The 27,339-nt window shown below is 47.1% G+C and overlaps 1 protein-coding gene across 1 annotated transcript in view; it reads left to right on the top strand.

The window, feature by feature from the left end:
* DUSP10 (dual specificity phosphatase 10) overlaps nucleotides 1-27,339 on the top strand; it is a 112,942-nt gene that overhangs the window by 17,533 nt on the left and 68,070 nt on the right. The window contains exon 2 of the mRNA XM_070401310.1: nucleotides 18,381-18,436. The gene's annotated coding sequence lies outside the window, so the exon portion shown is untranslated. The remainder of the gene's footprint in view (nucleotides 1-18,380; nucleotides 18,437-27,339) is intronic.

A 27,339-nucleotide genomic window follows, 5' to 3' on the forward strand; every position in this document is an offset into this window, starting at 1 on the left:
CAGCCCACCTGCCCTGTTGGCATTGCCCTGAGATACTGACCATCCCAGGGCTGTGGCACAGATAACTTGGCAAGCATTCCTTCAAAGCCAGCAATTACCATAAGGAAGTTGTAAATGCATTCAAAACAATGCGAGCAAGTCTGCTTTGGGGCCATTCACTTTCTTTCCTTCTCTTCTCTTCTCTTCTTCTCTTTTTCTCCTTCTTCTCCTTCTTCTCCTTCTTCTCCTTCTTCTCCTTCTTCTCCTTCTTCTCTCCTTCTTCTTCTCCTTCTTCTCCTTCTCCTCCTCCTCCTCCTCCTCCTCCTCCTCCTCCTTCTTCTCCTTCTCCTCCTCCTCCTCCTCCTCCTCCTCCTCCTCCTCCTCCTCCTCCTCCTCCTCATTCATTCTCATTCATATTCTCTCTCTCTCTCTCTCTCTCTCTCTCTCTCTCTCTCTCTCTCTCTCTCTCTCTGTAGTTGTTTAATACAGATTTTCAAGCTCTACCTTAGAACTGTGGGTTTACTTTAATAAACTCCTGAGGCGATTCTGTTGCACCAGCCAGGCCTGTAACCACTGATCTAAAATACTTTTCTTAGCTTTAATCTGATTGTACAAGTATATCTGAATGGGACTGCAGGTACCAACACGGGTCTGCAATTCTCCGATTGTTTTGTTCCCTCGGCTGGGTTGATCATCTATCTCTTTGTCTCCTGGTTATGAGCAGGCGTGGAGGAAAGTGCTGGTGGAATGGTCATTCCACTCTCACGGGCTGGGCATTGGTGGACAAGGTGACCAGATGTCTGTGCTTGTAAAAGCAAGTTCCCCAGTGCTCACCCAGACCACGATCTATCCACAGAAGCAGCGCAACAGAAACATACTGGCCGTCAGTAGATTCCAAACATCGAGAATTTATTAAGGATATTGTGACACATCCTTGGATGCTGCTTTAAAATGGTATTTGCAAAGAATTTTGCACAGAAAAACTCTTGGCACGGTCAATACTTATGGTATAATATTAGCTGAAAAAATGGTGCACATCATGTCATACAAAATATTTTAAATGCGTAAAACATGCGTGGAAATACAATGGAAACAGAGTCACTAAAATATAGACAGTGGTTTTCTATGGTGGGGGAATCTTTTATATTTTTAATTCGGTTTTTCTAGTTTTACAACAATTTCTACAATGATTGTATTAATAGCTTTTGCATTAAAATACCCAAGGCTATTTATTTAGCAAATTTTGCATGGGTATTAGGAGGATAAAATGAGATCATAAGTGGCAGGCAGCTGAGAAACATGTGGTTGATTGCTGTTGTATTGAACAGTGATTACCGGCTTTAGGGGAGGCAGTCATACAATATGAATTTTAAAATGATGCAGGAATAGATTGTACCATCTCCACAGGCAAGTGATAAGCGTATGCCCGATTAGTGTATCACCTTTCTCTTCCGCTTCAAATGATGATGTCACTTTTTAGGACACCTGGGTGCATGTGCGGGGGGAATACATCTCAGGCCCTGACGTCCATCAGTTTACTTTGCCTTGTCCCGAATCAGTCTGCGGTGAGCGTGAAGGTATTGCGCCCAGTGAATGTACAGCACGGCTGCCCTTCCCTCACTGGTCCAACCCTGACGTTGGCGACTGTCCCCTCAGCACCTCGGGCAGTGGGTTCCCCACCTCCCTCTCTGCCTCCCTCAGCTGGGTGTGCACCTGTGACGAGCATGGCCACTTTGGGAGATGACATTTGCCCGGGCCAGGTGCTCAGCTCTAATCTCGCTTCCTCTTCTTACATGTCTCCCAAGGGGCATAATTCCAGTCGCTAAATATAAACTGTGTCGTCTTAAAATACATGGCCTCTTCTGCCAGGGCTTTCCGTTTTCGCCCAGGTGGCATTACCAAAGTGTCTATTAATAACGATAAGGCCAAGTGGCCAAACATGGCTCTCTACCCTCTTCGTGAGGGGGAATGGAGGGGGTGCCAGGGCTCAGCATGGGCAGATATGAGCTGCCCCTTTGCTTTTCTCTGGGAAACAGCCCATGCCACTCTGGCAGGTGGCACTAGCCTCCGGCACCACACGTGCTTGGTTTTCATGGTCATATCGCAGCCAGCCTTGACAACCAACTTGGCACCTCTAGAGAGAGTCCCTGAGAGACGGACCAAGCTCGGTGGGCTGAGCAGGAAGAGCTCATAAACCTAGCCAGGCCCCGGCTCACCTGCAATTTCTGATTCTCACCATCAATCACAGTACTCACCCTTCCTAATAGCAAGATGCCAACGCCGGAGGGATCCAGTGGCCAAGACAGTCTTGTGTCCTCACCTTGGCCTTGACCCACGGAACACAGAGTAGAACTTGATCCTCATCCTCACTGATCTCTGCCCATCCCATCCAAGAACCTGTAAACACACCCTGCTTACTCCAATCCTAAGAATAGCCGTGTCGTATTGAGAGCTTACGAGGGGCCAGGCCCTTCCATCACAGATGACTAAGCTTTACAACACCCCTGAGAAGTGCCCATTATTCTTTCCAACACATGCAGAGGCAACACTCAGAGAGGTTGAATAACTCGCCCCAGTCACGTGTCCTCACACAGTCGCGTCTGAATTCAAACACAGACCCACTCGACTATTCTCCTAAACCAGTTCACTTTCTTCAAATTCCAGTGTGCTGTTTGCAGACAATTCAGTAACTTCCTGTTGTCCAAGGGCAGAAGGCGGGGGTTCAAGGATGTGCTGTACTTGCTTGCCCCGGGCTCACTCTAGGTGCCCTCAGTGACCCCGTCTGAAATTGAGACGGACCCAAATGTTCCCTGAGCCGCCCTGGTGGGGATTAGCCTTTTGGGGACTTGGGACATCAAGCAGGCTTCTGAAAAGGGGAATTGAGGCTGTGCAGTATCATTTTCTACCAGAGTCTACAAAGGCTGAAGGAATTTGGTTCTCATATTAGCAGCTCAAGGTGTCTCTCGCCAGAAAGGGTGACAAATGTCCTTTCTGAGCGAGCACAGGGCCTTGGCGTGTAAGTTTATGGAAGGAAAAGATCCTACCAAGAGATGCAACAGCCATGGCTCATGAAAACTGTACAAGGAATGACCACCTTCTGTACCATGAATGACTGGTACATGTTCAAGGAGGAGGGCAAGGTCCCTGGAGCCCAGCTAAGGCTTCCCCTGCTTCTCCTTCATGATGATCTCACTACTCCCCGTATCCAGGGGTCTGCCTGCCCTGAGCAGCCTTCTTATTTCTCCACTGGGTGCTCATACTCACACATGTGCAAAGTCTGAAGATGTCATCTCTCAGTGCACACATTTCACACCCCCCGCCCCCCCGAAGAATTCCGAACTTCAGATCCTCTCTGAAATGGCCAAAACAGAGAAGACAGAAGACAACCCTTCATGGCCCAGCAGGATGGAGTTAGCATGGCGCACCATCGGGTATCTGGAGTTGGGATGTTATATCGGGGTTATTTCGTCCATCTTCCTAGAAGGCATGCTTTAAACAGGGACATGGGGGTTGAGAACGCCCCAGTGGGGACAGAGGTGCCACCACCAGTCTGTGGGCCCACCCCCCGCTCACTGTCGGGATGTGAGGAGTAAATGAAGACTGCGCATGTCACTTCAGAAAGGCTGCCAAGGTCTGTGTCATCCCTGGAGTTCTAGTTTGTTCTGTCTCATCCACGTTAACGTTCCCTCCATGGGTCTTGTAAAACCAGGGCTCCGTGCACACCTCCCTCCCAAGTTGGGCAGGCCAGCTCCACCGCATTAAGTCAGTCGTGACCCAAGCTGATTCTGCTTACAAATGATTTCCAATTAGCGTGCAGCAACATGGGCTAAGGGTTCCAAATGGATCAGTTCAATAGCTGCCTTGTGAAGAAATGGTTTCCCATGGGTCTCATTTTTTTTTTTTTTGCGATCCTTTGTGTTGGGAAAAATTTTTATTTTTTTTCTGTAAAAGATGACTCCTCAGTAAAACTATGAAATGATCTGATCAAAATACTGGGCTTATGGAAATTTAAAAAAATCCTTCTCTGTCTGACAGTCGTTAGCCACCAGATTTTGAATCATGAAGCTCACCTTCTCACCCCGACATCTTTCTCCCAGGAGAATGCACCCACCACAAGTTATGATGACCTAACTGTGCGTATATGTAGCCCAAGGATTAAAAAATATAGCCTCGGTGCAGGGTTTAGGGCCCTGAAAGTAATCACAGGGTGGAAACAATGAGCATTAAATTATATCATATACTATATAAATGGTTAGGGCAAAAGTAGGTTTACAGTTATTCAGATGGGAAATAATACAATAATTAATAAATAATAATATAATAATAAACTCGTGCACATAGAACTGTAAGCCTATTTTTGCCGCACCCGGTATAAGCTTAATGTGTCATACAGTTGCAGAATAATCATTTTCCTAAGCATGTACATGTAAGTTGCAAAGCACTCCTGAACCCTCTCCCTCTCTCCCTCTCTCTCTCTCTCTCTCTCTCACACACACACACACACACACACACACACACACGAGCCTCTTCTTAATCTCCTTCTGAGAAACTTGAGCACAACTCTGATGCCCCTCTGTCTGGGTTGTGCTAGCAGCATCCCAGGGAGAGTGGACTGTGTCTGGCATTAGTAAAGTTCATCCTGGTCTGCTCCCCCCCCCCCCCCCGTGTGTTTAGGGGAGCATATGTCCATGCCCCCCACTGTCAAAGATGTTGAAATACACACGTGAAGATTTCTAATACAATATGGCCACGCTGTCTATCTTGGGAGAGTTCAGTGGCTTCACCGTGAACAGCAGATTCAACATGCGGGAGGCAGTGCAATGCGGGGCAGGAGTGAGTGCGGGGAGCAGGCAGCTGAGCTAGACGAACTCGGAGGGGGTGATCTTCGCGGTGGCTGAAGTGGGTGGCGGAGTCATGACAAGGGCGAAGACGGCCCAGGAGGCTTCTGCTGACACAAACACAGCAGAATGGGTTCCCGGTGACACCACAGATTCAACGAAAGGAGGGCAACCCCAAACTTCAGGAACCTAAGCTCCTGCCTCCAGGTCAGACAAAGTTGGGGCGCCCAGACAGGACACAGGGTTGAAGATGAGACTGTGAGGTTCTCCACTCTGTTCTCCAGGGGGAAGAACTGTTCATGTAAACAGTAGGTCACACCTGCTCTTTCTCTCGGGCAGGGGATTCATTCGTGCAGAGTTGACAATGAAAGCACTCGCGTCCTCAGAGGCCATGTTAGATGGCCTTTCTCCACTGGTGAGGTGTTGGGTTCGGACATGTCATGAAGATTTATGGAAAGCGTGAAACACTGCTACTACCCTTAAATGAGAAAATCTCACACTGAAGAGTGAGTGGTGGGGGAGCATGGAGAAATTATAAATCTGCCAAGTGTTGGAGTCCACATCATATTGGAAGACAAATTGAAAACATCCGACAGTGAACATCCATGACCACAGACTGGACCCGGCAAGCACTGCTTGGAGCCGTCGCAGAAGCAGAGCCGCCTGCCCCCTGTGACTCAGTGGTTCTATAAGTGGATCGCCTCTCTCCCAGCTCCGAGAGGCATACGGTGCACTCCAGGGGGATGCGATCATGCCAACGAAGTGGGAAAGCTGTCAACATGTAGGTTCGCCATTGAACATCAGCAGCCGCTGCTTCCCAAACGACAGCCCCCTGGAGAGTCCAGCTTTTAATTCCAGGTAGTTTGCAGGTGTAATTGACTCGTAATTGCCTGAACGCATGTAGCAACAAGGTGTGTTTACAAGTCATTGGCCATGCAGTAAATGGCCCACTGGCTCCCATCCCTCCCAGCCAGCTGCCTTGACAGGGGGCTGAATGTGTCTGACACATTTCTCTTCAGTGTCTCCTTGGAGTTCGCCTCTACCCGTGTTCTTTCCGAAGGGCATTCTGACCACGCCGGAAGTCGTTCATTGGCTCCTCTGCTCTGTAGACCTCAAGTAAACTTTACTTAAGGAAGTATATAAAAAGGGCTCGTTAACATTCTAAGCTTTGTTCACTCATTTCTCAGTAGTATATTAATCAGTAGAGACCTAAGCTAAACCGAGTGCTGAGTAGGCGCTGTCTGCTTGTGTCTCTGTGACTTTAGCATGACTGGTGCTTCAAGGAGACTTTATTGGGATGTCTCATGAGGGCCAGACATAAGCAAGTCATTGAGTAACGACTAGTCAGACTGGAACACATTAGAATTTGTCACTTTCTGTGCTGTTGACTGTGACTGATAGACTATTTGTTTTTGATGGTGAATTGTTTCTTACCAGTGAAACCCATTGCCTCTGGGGTATCAGCATGTAGGCTTGCCGTTGAACGTGAGCAGCATACGGTCTTTAAAATTAGGTTAAGGCTTGGGGGAAATGGAATAATGGAGTGAAAAGCTCAGAGAAAGGTTTTAAGCTTCTGCCACTTGCAACCTGCATGGCAACTTACTTCTATTCATTAGGCCACAGCTTCTCTATCTAGGAGAGGATGGGTTTGAAAAGACAAGTGGTTTCCATAGGATAATACTTGTGAAGTCCTGGGGTTCATATCCTACAAGGTCTGGTCCCTTCTTACCTGCCCCAACAGGCCAGCTCTGCTTTCATTCATCTGGCATACTGGGCTTACGAGTTAGATTATTATTATTAATCAAAAAGAATGTGTCTTGAAATTGGGTTGGAACAACGCTGGACTAGATCACACGGTCACTCTGGGTTGCTCTTACCTCCTTTAGAGCTTGAACTTGTACATCAGGTGCCTAAGTTTGTGAGGCCCAGAGAGCAGGTGCTGTAAGAGAGGGAGAGGAAGAAGGAGGAGGCGGAAGAAGAGGAGAAGGAGAAGAAGGAGAAGGAGGTGAAGGAGGAGGAGGAAGAAGAAGAGGGAGAAGGAGCTCTTGATCTCCTCCCTATAGTCACCCTGCAAGTACACAGATTCATCCTGGCTGGAGTGCAGCCCCACCAAGGTCAAGGTCAGCGTGGTTATACTGCAGAGTCCAGTGACAGGAAGTCTTAGAGCTTAGCTTGTCGGTACTCCCTTTGGCTCCTGTGTGTCAAGGTCAGGACCTGGAAATGGTCCCCAGGGAGCCAGATAACCCTAGACTCATACTTGCACACCAACGGCAGAGGGTGGTTAATAACCAGGGCCTGTAGGAAGCAGAGAAGCCAGAAGACCCATCCCCACCCTCTCCATATGGTAGCATCGGCCACTGCTCACACACCATCTCTGAGGGACCGAGGCTGAGGCCTCTGAGAGCCCAGCATGTGACCGAAACATTTATGAAAGGGGCTGTTTCCATGATCAGAGAACAACTAGATTGGACGTTGGTAGGGCTCTAACTTAGTCTTCCTCTGACCCATCGGCGAGCCTGCAGGAAAGAAACCATTATAGTTATAGACAAAATAAGGAGTTGTGTCTCGGGTGTGCCTGCCCACATCATAGCTGAATGAAGTTGGAGATGTCACTGGAGTTAGAAGTTGACAGCATTTCGCTGAAGACCGTCCTGCAGGGTGTGGAGACTCCACGTGTTGCTCGCCTTCTCCTTCCTGGGTCTGCACCTCCGTGTCAGAAAGGACTTGCTATTGCTCTTTCCCAAGGTTGATGTGCGGTGGGTATGGTATTTGCTGCCTTTGCCCCCCCTTCTGTCCCCCAAACAAGGGGCAGCATTGCCCAGAGCTCTGCCTTCCGCACGAGGTCACTGTGGCTCACGCACACCCACTGGCTTCAGGGCCCCTCGCTCAGCCTGGCCAGCAGACAGACAGCTGCTTCCCCTTCCAAACAACAGCTCGGACTAGACCGAACGCGACGGGTCATTCTCCTCCTTTGGGGACTTGATGTCCTGCCAAGACCTGAAGAGAGCGCCTCCTGGCACGCGGGTGTCCCCCACGCTCCCAGCCCCCCGCTCCCCCCAGGAGCCTGTCCACGCTCACCTCGCTGCCAGCCTCCGTTCTTCGACACCGTGTTCCTCACAGGTTGATGTTGACTGTAAACACTGAGTCACAGCCAGAGTGTAAATGCTGGAGGAAACCATGCGGTGAGAAGATGACCTCACAGGCCGAGGCTGCCAAGGAGAGACGGGTAGACATCACAGCTGACAGGCGACACAGCAGGGAGACAAAGGCACAGCAAGAACTTTAAAGACCATCTTGGAGAAGGAGCCGCCCTCTGTGGCCCCACAGGGCCAGGCTGTGGGAGGCCAGCCAGGATGCAAGCCACGATCCCACCCCCTGCTCTCTGAGTGGTAATGATGGGAGAGAACCTGCTTTCACCAGAGGGTGCTGTGCTGGCGGCGAGGGTGGGAGGGTGCGGGCTACTGTGAAACACATTCGGGGGTTCCTTAGGTTATCTGAGGTTCCCCGAAGAACTGCCCTTAAAAAGAGAAAAAGGAAGGTGGAGTTGCTGGGGTAGACTGTTAAAAAAAAAGAGACAGTAAAGGAATATTACCCATGGGATTTGCTTACTGACAGAGGAAGAGAACAAAGCTTCATGGTGAGACTATATCCCATTCTGTGCAATTGCAAAAACAATTGCATGATGTAGTGCTAGATGCAGTCATACTGGGTGCATTCACACTGGGAACATTCCACACTGGGCCCATTTAACCTTCTTCTCAAAGTACTAGCTAATGTAATTAGATTAGAGAAAGCAATTATAGGCCAATGGCTATGAAAAAAAGTCATAAAAGAAAGATTATGCAGAAGACATCATAATATGCTTGGGAAATCCTAGCGAGTTCATGATAAAATATCTCAAAAGAATTCAGCAAGACAGCGAGATAGTAGGTTAACATAAAAACGTTAGTAACATTAACACATACAAGTGACCGTTAGAGGCTATAAGGAATGAGATAACTGAATTTACAGTAGGGAAAAGGGATACAATAAAATAGTAATAAAATGATACCTCATTAAAAATATATGTGCACATAAACTTGTCCATGTTTGTAGCATCTTCATTCATCCAGTGCCCGTCTCCTTGTTTTATGGATGAACAGATTATGGCTTATTTATGCAATGGGATGCTACTCAGCAGTAACAAAGAATGCATTAGTGACTTGTGCAACAGCAGAGATGAATCTCTGAAGCGTTTCGCTAAATGAAAGAAGCTAGACTAAATGACCACTTCCTGTTTGATTCCATCTACATAAAATCCTAGCGAGGCACAGCTAAGGTGACCGGAAGACCAGTGGATCCCAGAGGCCAGGGCTAGGGGAGGGGATTCATTGCTAATAGGCATAAAAAAAAGAACTGTTTTATAACTTGATTGTAGGGGTGGTTACATTACTGTATACATAGGCCAAAATCTCATGGAATTATCCATCCAAAATTATTGGTTTTTAGTATGCATAAGTTATGCCTTGAAAAAGCCGATTTTTACAAATAACTTGACCCTTTGAATAGCTCATAGAAGCCCCCAGAAAACCAGCCAAGGCACCTTGGAGTGATGCTAATATGGAAAAGGAGTGTCTTTGTGCAAAACAGCCTTGTAGGGAGTAAGGATAGAAACTAGATGTTTTCGGGCAGAAAACTCGGAAGTCACCGGATCATTTCTCCTGGACTTACAGACTGGGAATTTCTCAGCATTCCCGGTAAAGCTCAGATTCGATAAAGCAATGGAGAAAGTAGCGAACAGCATGCAACCACTCTCCTCACATTACCACCTACTGTTCCCTCCATTTATCCTCCTCCTCTCTGCCCGATGAACTCCTGCTGCTCATTCACTCAGCAAACATTTACTCACGCCTGCTGTTTCACAGAATTACACATCACGCCCTCCATGAAGTTTTCTACAACTTCCCTAAGGAGGGTTAGTCACTTCCTCTCTGGCTTTCCCTGGCATCTTATTCACCTCTCGCCTATGTAGCCATGATTCCTCTCTTTCCTCGTCTGCTCTGTAGACTCGTGATGCTTCTGCTTGAGGGAGACCAATCTTATCCAGCTGAGTACTGCCAGTGCCTAGTGCTTTTCAGATGTTGACTGATGACAACTGAGTAATGAATGGAAACAGAGGGGATAAATGTAAACATAGGGGCTCTTACTGCCCAGGGCACAGACTTTGAAGGCTGGCTGCCTTGGTTGGAATCCTGGCTCTAAGATTGAGTGGCGGTATGTACCCATAGGCAAGGTACGTACCCACTCTGCCTCAGCTGCTCCATTTGAGAAAAGGTTATCATCATAGTACCCACCCTGTGGCATCACTGTGAGGCTTAGATGAAAGAATCCAGAGTTAAGTGTTTAGAAGATGGTCAGGCATATACCAGTAGTCTGTGCTCAGTAAATGGTAAATATTATTGCTCATTCCTCTCTCCTTGTGAATTGGATTGTTTGGGGTAAAATGTTTGTGCACTCGGGGGGTTTAGGGTGGAGGGAACAGAGAGAAATTTAGATTTCATTCCCAGTGAGAAGCAGAGAGGGTATGTTAATAGATTTTATGCTTTGCCCTCGTTCTTCCCAGCTAGAGTCAAGCTACACCTCCTGTGTTACTCCCTCGCCTTATAAGGACCCCCGGCAATAAAAAAGATGCTGGAATCTAGCCACGTAGAGCAATGAGGGGATTCTCTAGCCAAAGAAAATACAGTTGGAGGGTAAAATATGTCATCAAACAGGAAAAAAAATCTTCATTTTTCTTGTGAAAAAAGAAAAAGGGTGGATTTGAGGTAGGTTCTGCTGTGTTAATGACTACAATACCCATGAGATAAATGACCACTTTTAGAGAAGGGGCAGCCATTCCTAGTCTGGAGACATGATTTTGAGACAATTTAGGTAATCTTAAAATTTTGCCTAGCTTCTCCATAGAGTCTTTTAAAAAGTGCTTAAACAGCCCTGACCAGGTAGCTCAGTTGGTTAGAGCATTGTCCTGATATACCAAGGTTGCAGGTTCAGTCCTGGCCAGGGCACATACAAGAACCAGCCAATGAATGCATAGATATGTGTAACAACAAGTTGATGTTTCCCTCTCTCTCCCTCTCTCTCCCCTCTCTTTTCCTCCCCTCCGCCCATTCCTCTATCTAAAATCAATAAATTAAAAAAATAAAATAAAATAATAGTTTTAAAAAGTGCTGAACAAGCTTTCTCTAAGGATCCCTCCAACACCCACCTCAGCTCTTTGTTCACGTCCCACCATTGATAGTGTCTGGTCCCAGAATGAGTCATTGAGAACATCCACAGAAACATGGGAAGCCATGTGTCCTGATCCTGGATGTGAGAGGAAGAGTCAAAACACAAAATGTGGCCCCGGTGCATGATGGGAGCGTCTGGGAAGCAGTGCCCGGGTGCAGGAGGCCGGGGAGAGATGCAGGGAGAGAGGTGGCACCTGCAGAGCAGCTCGCAGGGGAATTTGGAGAACTCCCGGGAAGCAGAGCCCAGACTTGTTCATATCCATCCACCTGCCTACTTTCCTTTTCCCGGATTGCTGGCTTTCCCTGAATTTCCCAGAATTGGATTTTCAGTTTCCCCCCGTCTTCAACTTCTCCTCTCCCTCTCTCACTTTCTTATGAACCGAGCCTTGATGGGACAGTGACGGAAGTTTCATCCAGTGCGTCTCAAGGTTCGGTGTTCTGGAGTCAGGGGCTGGCCAGTCTTCTGTTGGCCCTGCCTGTCCACTCGCCACCTTCTCCATCCCGCCCTGCGACCCTCAGGGCTGACCTGTGTGGCTCTTGCCTCTGGCTTCCCATGAGGTTCAGCCAATGCGGGTCCCGGCAGGAGATGGGTGGTCAGGAGCAAAAATGGGATGGGGTGTGTCCTCCCCTGGCCCCCTCTCTGTGGGGCCAGCAAGGGCTGGCTGATCCTTCCTCCATCAAGGATGTCCTGTCTGGTGGCCATCCCCAGACAGTCCCTCTCCTGCAGGTTGCAATCACCCCTCTCTCTTCATGCCCTTCAAACCTGACCCAACGTTGTTATAAGACAGAGCACTATATTTGGGGTTCCCCCTCACTCTGGCTACCTCTCTGAAAATGGTCCCTTTATGAAACTCCCCTAGAATTATCCTCACTCGAGTGTGTAGTCAGTTTCCTACAGGGATACTGACGGCACAGATCCACAGGGAGCTGGTTTAAGATTCAGCTTCCTGCCCTAACTGGTTTAGCTCAGTGGATAGAGTGTCAGCCTGTGGACTGAAGGGGCCCAGGTTCGATTCTGGTCAAGGGCATGTACCGTGGTTGCGGGTACATCCCCAGTAGGGGGTGTGCAGGAGGCAGCTGATGGATGTTTCTCTCTCATCGATGTTTCTAATTCTCTATCCCTCTCCCTTTCTCTCTGTAAGAAATCAATACAATATATTTTATATAAAAAAATTCAGCTTCCTGGCCATTGAGTGCAGATATTGATGAGTCAGTCCAGAGGGGGATTTTTAACAAGCACCCGATTCTGACGCCAGTGGTCCAGCTATGACTTTGAGAGAGACTCGACCAGATTCCAACCATCAAACTGGACACGGTCCAGAGTTAGTCAAATAGTAAGGAAAACGCAGCCCTCTTTGTTCCCATTGTTCCAGCGCGTCTGCTGAGAAGTCCACATTTTTATGAGATCATCATGAGCTAAGTTGGGAAAGGCCTGGGGATTTCTAAACCGAGTCCTGGCGAATGTGGGAGGGCTCCGGTAACCAGAAACAGAGAACTGGAGTATCAGCATTATGTGACAGTGTTTCTCAACGCCTCATTGATTTATGCTGGGCCGCTGAAGTTTGTTTGTATTATTTGCATCATCACTAATAAGGTAGGAAGATGCAATAGGTGGCAGAGGCCCAAACCCGAAATGGAAAGAATGGGGTTCATGCAAACCAGCCATACATGCCTCTAGTCCAAACCAACAGGTGTTAATTGCACAGTGTTACAAGGAGGCACTCCGCCAAGGAGCAAGCCCAGAAAACGAGTGAACCGGTATCAGGAAAACACCAGCGAGGACCAGCCTGGCATGCAGGGAACATGCAGAACCTCCCTGGGTCTTGAAGTGGCGTGGACGTAACCATTCCCGAAGCCTGTCCTGATTTGGACACACCAGGTGCATTCTTGGAAGGTGACTCTTTCAGGTCTTCAAGTTAATGTTTGATTAGGCAACAGGGTGGACAGCAGAAGACCTGGAGAAGAGCCATGCCTCTTCTGGGAGCCTCTTGCTTCTCCAGGAACTTCTTAGAACAGGAGCTCAGAAAGTAGAAGGGGCTGCACCACTAGAGTCTGCCCTAGAGGTCTCCAAGCAAGAAGCCCAGACATACTTCCTGAATGTACATTAACACATCCTGCGTCTACTGAACTGAATCCCTTATTGTTGCCAGTTCATTGCTTGCCTACCCTAAACCACTATCTGGGCCTCTGTAATAATCATGGCTCTGGAATATTTGGCAACTATGTATACCAGCAGAGCAACTAGGACTTCTTAATTAGCATCAACATTCATCCATTCATTCATCCATCCATCCATCATCCATCTTGTGGGTAATTTGGGGGCAGGAGGATGTAGTGCATTTGGGAGGTATAGAATATCCATGGCACAAATATTTGAATTTTCCCAAGATACTCAGAACCTTCTCACCCTTCACACAATCAGGGACCTCTTCCATATTCTCTCCTCTTTCAGTCAGTCCTGTTAATCATAGCAAATACTAGTAACATTCTCAACAACCAGTCCCTCTGAGCCAGCGACTTTAGTCGAGCAAGGCTAATTGCTTTCCTCTTTAGAGCTCCGGTGCCTGCCTCGCCCAGGAAAGGTGTTCAACATGGTTGTTGAACTCGTAGGTGATTTTACTATTCGCAGAAGGAAATATCCAACTAGTCATGGAAAAGTCTCACCCTTGTATCTAACGTTGGCTCAGGTAGAAAAGTAGGACATGTCCCCTGGGAGTCTACAAAACATGTACTCATAAAACAGGTACGTAGCAATAGCAAGGTCTGATTAAATACTAAAGTTAGTCATCTATATATTGTGTGTGTTTCTCAGCCCAAGCTGTACATTAGGATGGCCCGGGAAGTGCTAGAAAACCACAGAAGCCTGTAGCTCACCCACAGAGATTCTGATTAGGTCTGTCTGGTCAAGGCCTATATTTTTGAAATATTCCCCAGGTGATTCACATGAGCATGAAGGATATGAATCACTGTAACAAGTGCCGAGGAGTATAATTAAAAGGGAGGCCAGTGAGAACCAGAGGGGGGTGGGGGGAGAAAAACCTCATGGCACCGTCCGACCGTGTGTTGAACCCTGAATCAGAGAGAGGACGTGGATGGACAGCGATGGAGGGAGGAGGAGAGCCTCCTGGGAACGGGGAGTGGAGACAGTGTGAACTGAGGGAGCTGATAGCTATTTGATGAGTGGCAACCACATATTGGAGGGAGGGTGCAGAGGTTCATGCCCAGCCCCGTCCTGTCCCACCCGGCTACGTGATGGCAGGAGGAACAGCTCAGTGACAAAAGGAAGGAGGGCACAGAAGGGAAGCATCCTGGCCCACAAACCTGGGAAAGAATGTCCCTTAGTTTGTGCCCACAAAACAGCTGTGGGTGGCTATGAACATGGCCTCCCAAGAGAGATGGAGACAGAGAAATGGCATGCGTCTTAACTTGAAGATGCCATTGTTAAGACGCTAATATGAAACAAGCCCCTGGGTTTGGGGCCCCAGGTTCTTGGAACTGTTATTCCAGGAACTGCTGCCCCTTAAGAATTGAGCGTATGTTCCCCCCAACCTTCCTTACTCCCCAGATTCCTCAATGGCAAACTCTCTTGCCTTTCTGCCTCCTTTCCAGGGAGGAATAAAGAAGCTAGGTGGGGTGGGGTGGGCAGTCGGGGTCATTGGCGGTAGAGTGGACATTCAGGAAGATGAACCAAAAAATTCATAAAAGAAAAAATGACCTAAGGGGGTAAATATGCCTGAATCCTACCTGTTAACATGCAAAATGAGGTAATAAACAAGAGGTTGCCCCAAATGGTCAGGTGAGATTGTGAATGGTGTGCATCAAGTCTAGTAAGCTCGAAGGGAGGGTGCTGTCATTGCATGAAGGACTTTTAACAGTGTGTGTGGGGACAGATCCCAAAACGATGGAAAAAACAGCTCGTCAGAGCAGCTCAAGACATAGTAATATTTTGTTCATTTTTGTCTATTTCTCTATCCAGTTGAGGGCAAGCAAAGAGAACCAAGCAAAGAACAATTTTAACAAAGAACTTACAAAACATTAGAAGGCGAGGTCCATCCCCCTACTCCCCAGGATCATGAGCCATAGTTTATGTCACTCTTCCTAACAATGGAGCTATTATTAGAGGGGCAGAACCAGCAGAGAGGAAAGCCTAAAGATTCTGCCCAGAGGCGTAGCAGACGGAGGGAGCAGCCGTTTCCCAGGAAAGCAAGACGATTCCCATTTCACTCACCCAACAGAACTTTTCCAAGAATGAAGCCAGACACCCTCAGCGTATCTTGGAGGGAGCTGGCATCGCGTCCCGGGGCTGCCAGCTGCTGTGTGGGTGCCCGTGCCAGAGCTGCTGTCTGCGGGCTTTGGCGAGGTGCACGCCCATGTCGGTTTGGGGCGAGCAGCGATCTAAATTAAGATGATCGTCTGGGTCCCCAGGTCAGATCCGCCGCTCCCCAGGCCCTCGTGGTGAGTGCATATCACAAAAGTGTCAGTTTCCCTCCTGGCCTCCCCTCCATAGGGAGGCTCCCAGCCTCTACAGCCAGATCCACGGATCCCCGTAACTTCAGGCCTCAGCCCCCTGACCAGTTTGGTCTTGAGACAGAAAGTACTCAAGCGGGGTCAGTATGTGCCTTCCCCCCTCTCCCAGCAGTGGTCCCTCAGTATCGAGTCATTCTCCCAAGAGGACTGCACCAGTGACCCCCAGTCACTTGAACGTGACTCCAGGCGCGAGATGCCTGTCAAAACCAGGCAGGGAGCAGAAAACCATCCATTTCAGCAAAATCCCATTCGTCTGTCTAGCTCAGCATTTCTCAGACTTTGGGGTGCATCCTGGTCACCAGGGGGATTTGTTACACTACAGATTGAGTTGATCTGGGGGGTGGGGAGCCCAAGTTCACAAGCAAGGCTGACACTGCTGGTCCAGGGGCCGCACTTTGAGAACCGCTGGCTAGTGGCAGCATCTGGATTCTTTCTGATTATTGCACCCTGATGCCCTGCTAGTCTCAAGGCAGCGTTTCATTTGCTCCTCGGTTTCATTCATTCCTTTTACAGCAGCGGTTCTCAACCTGTGGGTTGCAGCCCCTTTGGGGGTCGAATGACCCTTTCACAGGGGTCGCCTAAGACCATCCTGCATACCAGATATTTACATGACGATTCATAACAGGAGCAACATTACAGTTATGAAGTAGCAACGAAAATAATTTTATGGTTGGGTCACAACATGAGGAACTGTATTTAAAGGGCCAGAAGGTTGAGAACCACATATATAATTACGTATTGTTTTTGTGATTAATCACTATGCTTTACAGCATCGTATCTCTTACAAGTTGCCAGGCAACTGTGACCTATTGTTTGAACAAGCAAAGTTCATATAAATCTCACCATCTTCCCATCACTTTTATTGGGGACAGTGAACTGACGTGTGTCCAGGCAAACAACTCACTTTCTTGCCCCCAGTAAAGTGCGTGGAGGGTGTTAAAGCCACACAGTATTCCTTTAGAAACGTAGGGCTTCCCGTGGCATTTCCTGTTAGACACACAGACACATGTAACAGGATTATAGATCAGCCTCATGTAAGATAAAGTTTGCTGGGGGAGATTAGAATTGCTCCCCATGGGACTTAAATTAGGTACAGAGCAACCAAGAAATTGGCTCTATAGAAAATTCCATTTCAAAAAAGATCTTAACTATGAGCTCGTTACCAGTTACCTTCACTGTGTAGGAGCCAAGCAAGTCCCAGGGGGTAGGACACGTGCACTGCGTTTTTTGAGACCCCGCCCCAAAGATGGGAATCCATGAAGCCTCACATCTGACCTCTCACGAGCATCAGACGTTTCTCCAAACTTTCTGACTCTTTCATTTATTCCCACGACTAGAAATGGACAACTTCCCATCCCTGAAAACACATGCACGTGGATTTCACTTCAGATAATGGGTCAGTTGCCCGTTATTAAGTACATTTGATTCCCGTCTTTTGCTTTCTTTTATTTTTAAATATATTTTATTGATTTCTTACAGAGAGGAAGGGAGAGGGATAGAGAGTTAGAAACATTGATGAGAGAGAAACATCGACTAGCTGCCTCCTGCACACCCCCTACTGGGGATGTGCCTGCAACCAAGGTACATGCCCTTGACCAGAATCGAACCTGGGACCTTTCAGTCCGCAGGCCGACGCTCTATCCACTGAGCCAAACTGGTCAGGGCTTCCTTTGCTTTCTGAGTATGAAAACTTTCAGGGACTTTTATGGAGAACCAGTACTTCCTTTCACTAGACTTTTCTTTTCACAAAGGATGCTTCTTTGCTTGGTTAATGTCAAGAACTTTATAAGTGTTTGTCGATCAAAACATTAACAGGTTGTTGATTCGTTAGCTGTTGAATTAATAAATTCGTGAAAGTTGTTCATTAAAAAATATTTTTATTGATTTCAGAGAGGAAGGGAGAGAGAGAGAGAGAAACATCAATGATGAGAGTCATTGATCAGCTGCCTCCTGCACACCCCCACTGGGGATCGAGCCCACAACCCGGGCATGTGCCCTTGACCAGAATCGAACTCGGGACCCTTCAGTACTTAGGCTAACGCTCTATCCACTGAGCCACACCAGCTAGGGCCGAAAGTTGTCCATTTTGATATATGATTATAAAATCAATGTCACTGTTTTAAAACTTGAAAATCATAAAAATATAAAAAATAGATAATCCTCTAAACCAGGGGTCCTCAAACTACGGCCCGCGGGCCACATGCAAATACAAATATTGTATTTGTTCCCATTTTGTTTTTTTTACTTCAAAATAAGATATGTGCAGTGTGCATAGGAATTTGTTCATAGGTTTTTTTTAAACTATAGTCCGGCCCTCCAACGGTCTGAGGGACAGTGAACTGGCCCCCTGTTTAAAAAGTTTGAGGACCCCTGCTCTAAACTCTCACGACCTGGAACTTTGGAAACCTTCTTCCCATCCTATGTGCCTATAGATGTGTGTGTATATATATTTACTGCAATTGTAACCATGTTGACTATAAAATGTTGGATTCTGTTCATTTTACTTTTGTCATGGAAATGTCAAGTCATTAGCAATTCATTGCAAGCCTCTTTTTCATGGCCACCCATTGAGTCTCAGTGTAATTGCTTCTATTGCCAGCTCTTTGAGTGTGTCTAATATTACTTTTTGAATTTAGATATATATATGTTTCTAGAGAAATATTTTATTTAGAATCTGTTTAGAATTTGGAATCTATTTACTGCAGTCGTTAGGTCAAAAGATAGGAACATTTTTAAAGCTCTTGACAACTGTTTCCTAATTGCCTTCCAGAAAGTTGTCTTGTCATATGCTGACCTGCAGTGTGTGAGAGCCTCCGAGCCCAAAACGTGAGTGTCCCCTTTACAGATGCTACAAAAAATGTGTCTGCATTTTCATCGCTTGCTGTTGCTTTCGTCCGTGAGCTTAAACATGGCAAGTTTCACTGTCGTTGGCACTCTTATGTGAAGTGTCAGTTCATACCCTTTGTCTGCTATTCAGTTGGCATCTTAGGATATTTATTATTTCTCTGCATGTGCTCTTTATACATGAAGGGTATAAACACATGAGAGATCGTGTCCCCTTGTCAAATTCTGGACAAGCGATCAGGAGCAAAGAGCAGGGCCATTTGGGGGATGTTGTTAAATATTTTTCTAAGATATAATCTTTACATGTCCCGTGATTAACTTAACCCATTGCCTCTTAAATTATTTATTCCCGTAAATGATTGTGGGATGACCCTCTATGTGTACGCATTTCATCCGTCACTGGGGTGAGATGGCTGGGCCAACGGGGTGGACGATCTTGAACGCCGAGGATTTATTTTGCTAAGTTGATTTCGGAAGGATTGTGGTAATGAACACTCCTGGCAGCAGGCAGAGAGGACTGATACGTTTGTTCTTGTGACTTTCTCAGTGTGTGGGGTGTCGGGGAGGAGAAACACCTGCTGATCCTGGGAACCTGTGTGTGCGGGACATGTGGGGGAGACTCTCCAGTCTCTTTTGGGGACCTTGTTGTCCCCCAACTGAACATGAAGCACTGAGCACACTCTAGATGTAGGCATATAAAGTACCTCTTCCATTTGCATGTCAACTTTCCTCTTATAAGACAACCAGGAAATGAACTTTGAATAGGAAATGAATCAGAAAAGAGAGCAAAGATGAGCTAATCTCTCAAAATATGCTGTCTGGGAGCTCCAGGGCAAGGACGGAGGAGTGCCCACCCGACCCGGGCATATAACGGGAGCCAAGCTAACCTTTGCTCCTGTGAAGGTGACATATGCTGGTCCTCTCCTCTCGAATCAGTAGCTCTCTTCCTTCATTTATTCTTTCACTCATTTGACATTCATTGAGCCCATCCGGTGGGGCTCAGTGGTTGACTGTCCACCTATGAAGCAGGAGGTCATGGTTTGATTCTTAGGGCACATGCCCAGGTTTCGGGCTCGATGCCTAGTAGAGGGTCTACAGGAGGCAGCCGATCAATGATTCTCTGTCATCATTGATGATTTTCTCTCTCTCTCTCTCTCTCCCTCTCCTTTCCTCTCTGAAATCAATAAAAATATAGTTTAAAAAATTAATTGAGCACATGGAGCTAAGAGCTTTAAAAGAAAAGGGGGTGCAAAGGTGAGGGGCTCCCAGTCTAGTGTGTCTTTGAGTGAAGGATTGGAATAGGGACAGATCTCAGGCCCACAAACAATCCAATATGACCTCGTATCAGTGAAGAGTAGCGCAATGATCTGGGCATGAGTCTCTGAAAGTCTTCTCAGATGAGAAGCTGTGGAGGCCAAGTCATCTTTGTCCAGGCAGAGGAAGAGGGAAGGGCATTCCAGGAAAAGCACAGAGGAGCAGATGAGTCTCACATGTTTGGGACTGTGGGAGCAAATCCATGGTGGACGTGGAGACGTGGGGACAGAGAAGGGCGGGCCCACAGGGACAGGGAGTGAGGCTGTGAAACGAGTCTTTGTGTTCCATTCAAAGGGTTTTCACCCATCCTGTGGGAAAGGGGAAGCCAGAGAATGACACGGACATGATCCATCCTTCTGTTATACAAAGATAACCGGGAGCAGAGTTAATGGCCTGAAAAATAGGAGAGCCCGGGATGGGAAGTGACTAAAACCATGACATAAAGTTATGACACAACGACATCACCACGCATAGATTTTGTGGTTAAACATATTTTTGAAACAGAAGCAGCAGGAAGAAAGTATACGGCAGAAATGGCCAGAAACCACAGATGAGCTCATGGCAGACAGAGTTGGAGTTTGAAGCTGTCACTGCAGAGGATGAAACACAGCCAGGAACATTCCAAATATTAGAATAATGTCATTGTCGTTCCCTTACCTGTGACAGCTGCCGGGCCAGCGTGATCTATGATCTTTTCTGGGCCTTTCATTACGTTGCCATCACTGCGCTGCCTTCCCAATTCACTGCCTCAGGGGACATTGGAGAGTTGAGTTCGAAAAAGGAGAGTCACAAAATTAGATAGTCTTCATATTTTCTTTCTTCCTCCTTTTTCGAACTGACTTCAAACAAAGGGTTGTTGAAGGATGAGGTCTTGGAGCCCTTTCACCGTCAGCTACAAGATTGGCTACATTTTCAGTCCCCAAGCACCCAGCTCCGAAATCTGTCCCTGTTCCTTTATTATTTGCAAGTATATGTGTGTGTGTTTCTTATACATTCCCTGGTGGAAGGAAGAGCCTGCTTGGGTGAATCTTATGCCAGGGCTCTCAGAAAGTTAAGAGAAGGGTGAGGAAGCTTTGGAGGATGTTCGAGAGCAAAGAAATCAGGAGTCATGATGCAAGGAGGGTGTGTTGAAGTGCAATCAGGCAAGGAATGCAGGGAGTTGACTGAGCGCTCTGGCCATGTGAAACCAGGAAGTGACCTTTAGCTCATCATCTCTGAAGATGAGAGGACAGAGTTGACACCCAGAGAGAGAATAAGTGGCAAACGTCACGGCGAGAAGGGAAATTCTAGTTTCTTCTTTTCTCTTTGGATCACGTGCCCGTTCGGGTTAGATCTCTGTCCCCGGGCATCTGGAGGAAAAGTGAGACCTTTAATTCAGGCCTTGGACACTTTAGGTGGGTACAGGTTTCATGTCACCTAGGTAACACATCCGATTGGCGGAAGTGAACTTTCTCCTTTTCATCGATGACGTGATTCTGTGGCCCCATGGTACTTGTGAATTGCCATCGCTGTGGTTCTCTCTGCTTCCTGGCATCTGATCTTGCCCAGAAATTTGCAAACATCACATCTACCTCACCAACCACCCCTGCCCCCAACGACGACCAGTTGTGGGCCTCCGATTCCTTCATATGTTCACCGCCTTGGACGCCAGCCCGTGTGCCGGCCAGCCCGCCACTGTTCTTCCTGACAGACACCTGCTTCGTCCTTGCTCACAATCTGGACAGGCCTTCAGGTCGCATTGGGTGTCACCCATGCAGGGCTGCTAGTGGGGAACACTGCGCCTCCATACAGGCCCCCACGAGCAGTATCCAGGGGCCTCCCATGATGCTTCAGCAGGTCCCCCCATTGCATGGACGACTCCCCCAAACCAAGCTGGACACCTTCTCGAACCTCGGGACATTTCACAGGCCCCCGACTGTTGAGACTGCTGACGCTTCCAAACTTGTGCCACCCACTTAGCAGATATCTATGTGGCCTCAGGGCTGTGCCCCGGAATGGCTTACGCTGCTCTGAGATGCCCCAAAGGCACACAGTCATGACAGAAAGAAGGGAAGGTCTGGAGACTCGGGGAACAACATTCCCTGGGAACATTGGTTTCTCCACACCAGGGGCTCCAGAGCTGAAAGCTGCCACCTTCATATGCCTGCCCTGTGTCTCATCCAGCCCAGACGCATTTGTACAAAGGTGACCCGGTGACCCAGGGTCACTCACCCCGTTTACCACCCCATCCCCCGCTCCATGGAGCTCACTAGGATGCTCAAGGTGTGAGCAGTTGCTCAAGGCCTGAGAATATTCAATGGAATGACATTCCCCCAAGGGGTTAAATGACGGAGTGAGGTGGACAGAGAGCGGTCTCTGAAATGTACAAGAAGGAAGTTTTCATTGAATTTTATTCGGGACTGAATTGTCCTTTCCCAGGCCTCAGTGCATCCATCCAGCGAGGTAGGATCGATGGGACTGAACTCCCCCCAGCAAGCAAAGTCATCTTTCTGGGATTCCAAACATTTCTGGTACCAGACACCCCCCCATCCAAGGCATTGCTGATATGACTGACAATTCTTTCATTGTCTTGTGGTAAAATACGCATAACAAACTGTACCATGTTAACTGATTTTAAGTGTACGGTTCTGCGGCATTGATTAAGTGCCCACTGTTACGCAGCCATCATCACCCTCCGTCTCCAGAACTTTTTCATCTTCCCAGCTGAATCTCTGTACCCCTTAAACACCAACTCCCATCCGCTCTTTTCCCAGCGCTGGTAAGCACCATTCTACTTTCTGTTTCTATGAATTTGACTATTCAAGGCATCTCATAGAAGTAGAATTATACAGCGATTGTCCTTCTGTAACTGACTTACGTAACTGACAATTCCTTTAAACATTTTTTTTTCTTTTTTAAATTCATTTTTATTGATTTCAGAGACAAAGGGAGAGGGAGAGAGAGAGATAGAAACATCAGTGATGAGAGAGAATCCTTGATTGACTGCCTCCTGCATGCCCCCTATTGGGGATCAAGCCTGAAACCCAGGCATGTGCCCTGACAGGGAATCAAACTGTGGCCTTCTGGTTCATGGGTTGTCGATGCTCAACCACTGAGCTATACCAGCAGGCATGTAACTTACAATTCTTAACCAACATTTTCCTCAGTTGATTTGTTTGTGTCACAGAGACCCAGATGTAGTCCCTGTGCTGTTAGAAGTCCAAACATCCCCTTTCAACAACATCGTTTCTGCCAGTAAGCCAGCCAGGATTTATTGCATTCCTACCACATGTTTAGGAGCGGGTTGGCTGCCATGAGAAACAGAAGAACTCTGAAAATATGTCACCCTTCTTGCCCTTAAGAAATTTCTAATTTAGTAGATCTGGAGGCTAAGGGAACACACATAAAATAGCAGGAAAAGCCCTACCCGGTTTGGCTCAGTGGATAGAGCGTCGGCCTGCGGACTGAAAGGTCCCAGGTTCGATTCCGGTCAGGGGCATGTACCTTGGTTGCGGGCACATCGCCAGTAGGTGGTGTGCAGGAGGCGGCTGATCAATGTTTCTCTCTCATCGATGTTTCTAACTCTCTATCCCTCTCCCTCCCTCTCTGTAAAAAACCAATAAAAAAATATTTTAAAAAAATAGCAGGAAAAGGCAAGCATCCACACGTAGGCAGAGAAGCACACCTTTTCACACAGGCGGACATCTGTCCTCAGTACCGCATCTGTGTTGTAATGAGGACTTTGAAACACGTGGTACAAAGATGATTTCTGAAAAATCGATCCCTTATTAGGCAAGTTCGAGTGCATGTAGGGACACAGCATTCAGTGAATTAATTGGCTTTTGGAAATTTTCTACTTGGGTCAGTGATTTGGGGGAACTTTTTATTTAAAAAAAATCTAATAAATGCTAACTATAAAAGGGTGGTTTTGTGTGTGTTTTTTTTTTAAAAAAGGGGAAGTAGGAACTTCGCTCAGACATCTATTTCTTGATGTGTCTATTCACTTTGGATAGCTCACGGCATCCTGTTCAAAAGCAGTCAGCTATTTGCCATCTGGAGCGAACAGCTGTAGCTTCCTTCCTAGCCAAGCACAACATTTTATGATCGGGAAATTGGCCTATTGTGTTGGCCACTTGCTTTTGCATATCCTTGGCCGTAGCTAGACGAATCAGAGAAGGAAAAGAATTCTCCTGTGCTAGCGGGGTCAGGTAAGTGCAAGTGACATCCCGTCTCCTCTTCACCAAGTGAGCGTTAACCTCGCCCAGGCCTGGAAGCATCTTAGCAGAGACATCTGTGCACAGTGTTATTCACGAATGGGCACACATGTTTGACTCTCCACGGGACTTCCTGTTACACGTGTCGGATCGAATGCAAATATTTATCTCTGCTCTTTTGGAAATTGTATTAAAAATGACAGTAGAAAGAAGGAAAAAAAAAGCGAAACATTAACAAGAAGAAATAGAACAGGGAAGATGCTCTCGGCAAATGAGAAATGTCAACAAAGTGTGGAAAGCTGAAAACGGGTGGATGACTAGTCCCTAATTTATCAGAGCGGAGACAGAATGTCGAGGAGGGAGGCTCAACAGTGTTCAGGTTCTTCACCTTAGCAAGACAGGAAAGAGTAAGGTAAGAGGGAGGGGAATGCTAAGTAAAGGTGAGTCGGTTTGTGGACCATTTCCAAGATTTATGGAGTCCTCGCAGGCTAAAGAGTTCTAGAAACTATTGCTAACTGAATTTTTTAATAATTTATCCATTCAAGAAAACATTACTTGAATGCAGAAAACAGCAAACAATAATTAGAACTGCCGTGAGCAACCTTTTATAGTCATTTGCCCATAAAGCTATTTTTTTACAAGTCTGTGGTATGGCACATGGATAATGGGTTTATTTAATGAGGTTTTACCAACCATGTTATTTTCCTGAGAAAAACCCAAACCCGTAATCATTGAAGCTCATTCCCTCATTTATTCATTGTGTATCAACGCCTGTTTGAAAAGAAGTTGATTCGATTATGACAGTTTTTCTAGAGCGAGCGGAAAACGGAGCACTTGATGACACCTCTACGTAGCTAATAATCAGTTAAACTGAGCTCATATTTCAAAACTGTTTCCTTGAATCAGAGTACTAAATGGGATCGCTATTGTGTGTTTTGAGTCTATCAATAGGTCATTAAAAACCACTGATGTGCACACTTGGCCTCTGTCACCGAAAACCAATAAAACCGGCCAGAACGACCTTTTTCCTTTTCCCCTGGCTTTTTAGCCAGACCATAATCGGACTTGTCACCTGGCTCTCCAACTGGAAATAATCATAAATCAGTCTCATCAAATGATAGGAAAGAATAGCGCACCATCACAGAAGTGGTTCCCAAGGCAACCAGAACCTGCCAGTCATTCCATTCATTGTCCATTTGAGGGCTGGCTATTTCTGAGATGGCTTTTCCCCCCTGCAATGGAGTCAGGGCCTACAATACTCTGAAGGGAGGAGGACAGAAGACAGAAAAGTGTCAGCAGAACAGGGTTAGAGGTGGGGGGGTGGGGGGTGGGAATCTGAGCAGCTTGTGGCTTTTGATACAAATTACCTAAGTGAGTCATCCTGAATCACTCCTCCCGCCTTGAGCACCTAGCCCAGCCTTCAAAGACTGTTTACAGCCAGGCAGCTACTAAACCAGGCTCTGTTGGAACCCGTGTCACCCAAACCCATCATTACAGGTGTCTTTGGTTTGGAGCTCACTCATCGGGGAGATCGTAGGAGTCTACGTTCACTAAATTGCTGAGTCAGGCCCAGTCGGCATGACTCAGTGGTTGAGCATGGACCTATGAGCCAGGAGGTCATGGTTTTGATTCCCGGTCAAGGGCACATGGCCTGGGTCTCGGGCTTGATCCCCAGTGTAGGGCCTGCAGGAGGCCAGCTGATCAATGGCTCTCTCTCATCATTGCTGGTTCTCTCTCTCTCTCCCTCTTCCTTCCTCTCTGAAATCAATAAAAATATTTTAAGAAAAAATAAATGGCTGAGTCAGCTTTGATACCCAGCAGCCTTTCTGCTGAACACACTGTGTTCTGTATTCAAATGAGCCCCATTCACTTTCCCCCAGGCCAACCCCAGCCCCCCACTCTACCCTCCTGTCCCCTCCTGGTGACTTCTGCCTTCGGCTCCTGTTCCCCATCTGGCCTGGTAAAATGAGCAGAGGTCTCTAAGGCGTCATTAGCGTTCTTTTGCTGAAGCGAATCCCCAAAACAACTAAGGAAAAAAGAAAACTGTCTGTGTCCCCCCACCTCGCCCCGCCCAGATATTGGATTGGGAAAGCGGGAAAACAGAGCTCTCTGTTATTGCATGTTTATTTCCTTAAATGGAAGCTTTGCTTTCATAATGCTCTTTAATCAAACAACTCTACTACATGGCATACAATGCCAACTCAGGAGACTGAGGCTAAGGTAGGCTGAGTGGAGGCCCAAAGCCACAGAGTCCGTTGGCGACGAAGGTCTCATCCAGGCTGTCTGCCTGACAGCCATACAGTCCCAGACTGAGCAGGGACGCATATGTGGCTGCTGGGAGCCATGGAGATAAGTTGGCATGGTTGTTATTATACATCATGCACAGCCAGTGATGTAATGCATTGGGAAGGGCTGGGTCCCTCTGAAGTGCCATACAAATATTATTGCCATTATTGTGGTTATACTTATTACCTCTTTGTTGGGGGAAGGGGGTGTGGGACTTCACATACATAGGATAGGCAAATATTTAGAAATCAGCAGTCCCCCATGAAGCAGGTTCAGGTTATGACAAGGCTCCTTCTCAACAGAGCGGAGACGCACAATAGAGCACAGTTCAATTTGAAGAGAGGTCTGAGCTTCATGGACCGGAAATGGTCTTTTTTCTGCCCCTGACATCGCTGATGTCCCCCCATGTCTCTCACTCAGCTGCGTGAGGGCCATAGACTCTGTATGTGTGCACATGCAAATGCATGTCTAGGTACATGTGAGAGACAGCGTCTGAAAAGATGCACAGCTTCGCCTTAGCTCTGGTTCCCTAGGGAGGCAGGAGAAATGTAGGTAGAGCGGAGGAAGGCTTTCACAGTGTTCATTGTATGTCTGTATTGTTCATGTTGTGTAAAAGGTGAATACATGCATGCGTTATGTGTGTAATAAGAAAGCAGCGGTGAATTTTAAAATTGCAAACTTAAGTTTTCAAAAAAAAACAAACCAAACCGAATTAAAATTGTGCTATGTGTCATTGTGAAAATTGACAAAGTTTATTTTTAAAACAGAAAGGCCCTAGTTGGTTTGGCTCAGTGGATAGAGCGTCAGCCTGTGGACTGAAGGGTCCCAGGTTCGATTCTGGTCAAGGGCACATCCCCAGTAGGGGGGCATGCAGGAGACAGCCGCTCAATAATTCTCTCTCATCACTGATGTTCCTATCTCTCTCTCCCTTTCCCTTCCTCTCTAAAATCAATAAAGATATATTTTTAAAAAACAGAAGGGAATCAACTACAATATATATATTGTAGAATTATATATATTAGAAATTCTTGGACTAAAGAACATGAATTTCTGTAATGGAAGGATCCACTAAGTGCCTAGCTGAATGGATGG

Source organism: Myotis yumanensis, unplaced genomic scaffold (assembly GCF_028538775.1).
Source record: "Myotis yumanensis isolate MYYU_CA2020_CCGP unplaced genomic scaffold, mMyoYum1.0.hap1 SCAF_22, whole genome shotgun sequence".
NCBI lineage: Eukaryota > Metazoa > Chordata > Mammalia > Chiroptera > Vespertilionidae > Myotis > Myotis yumanensis.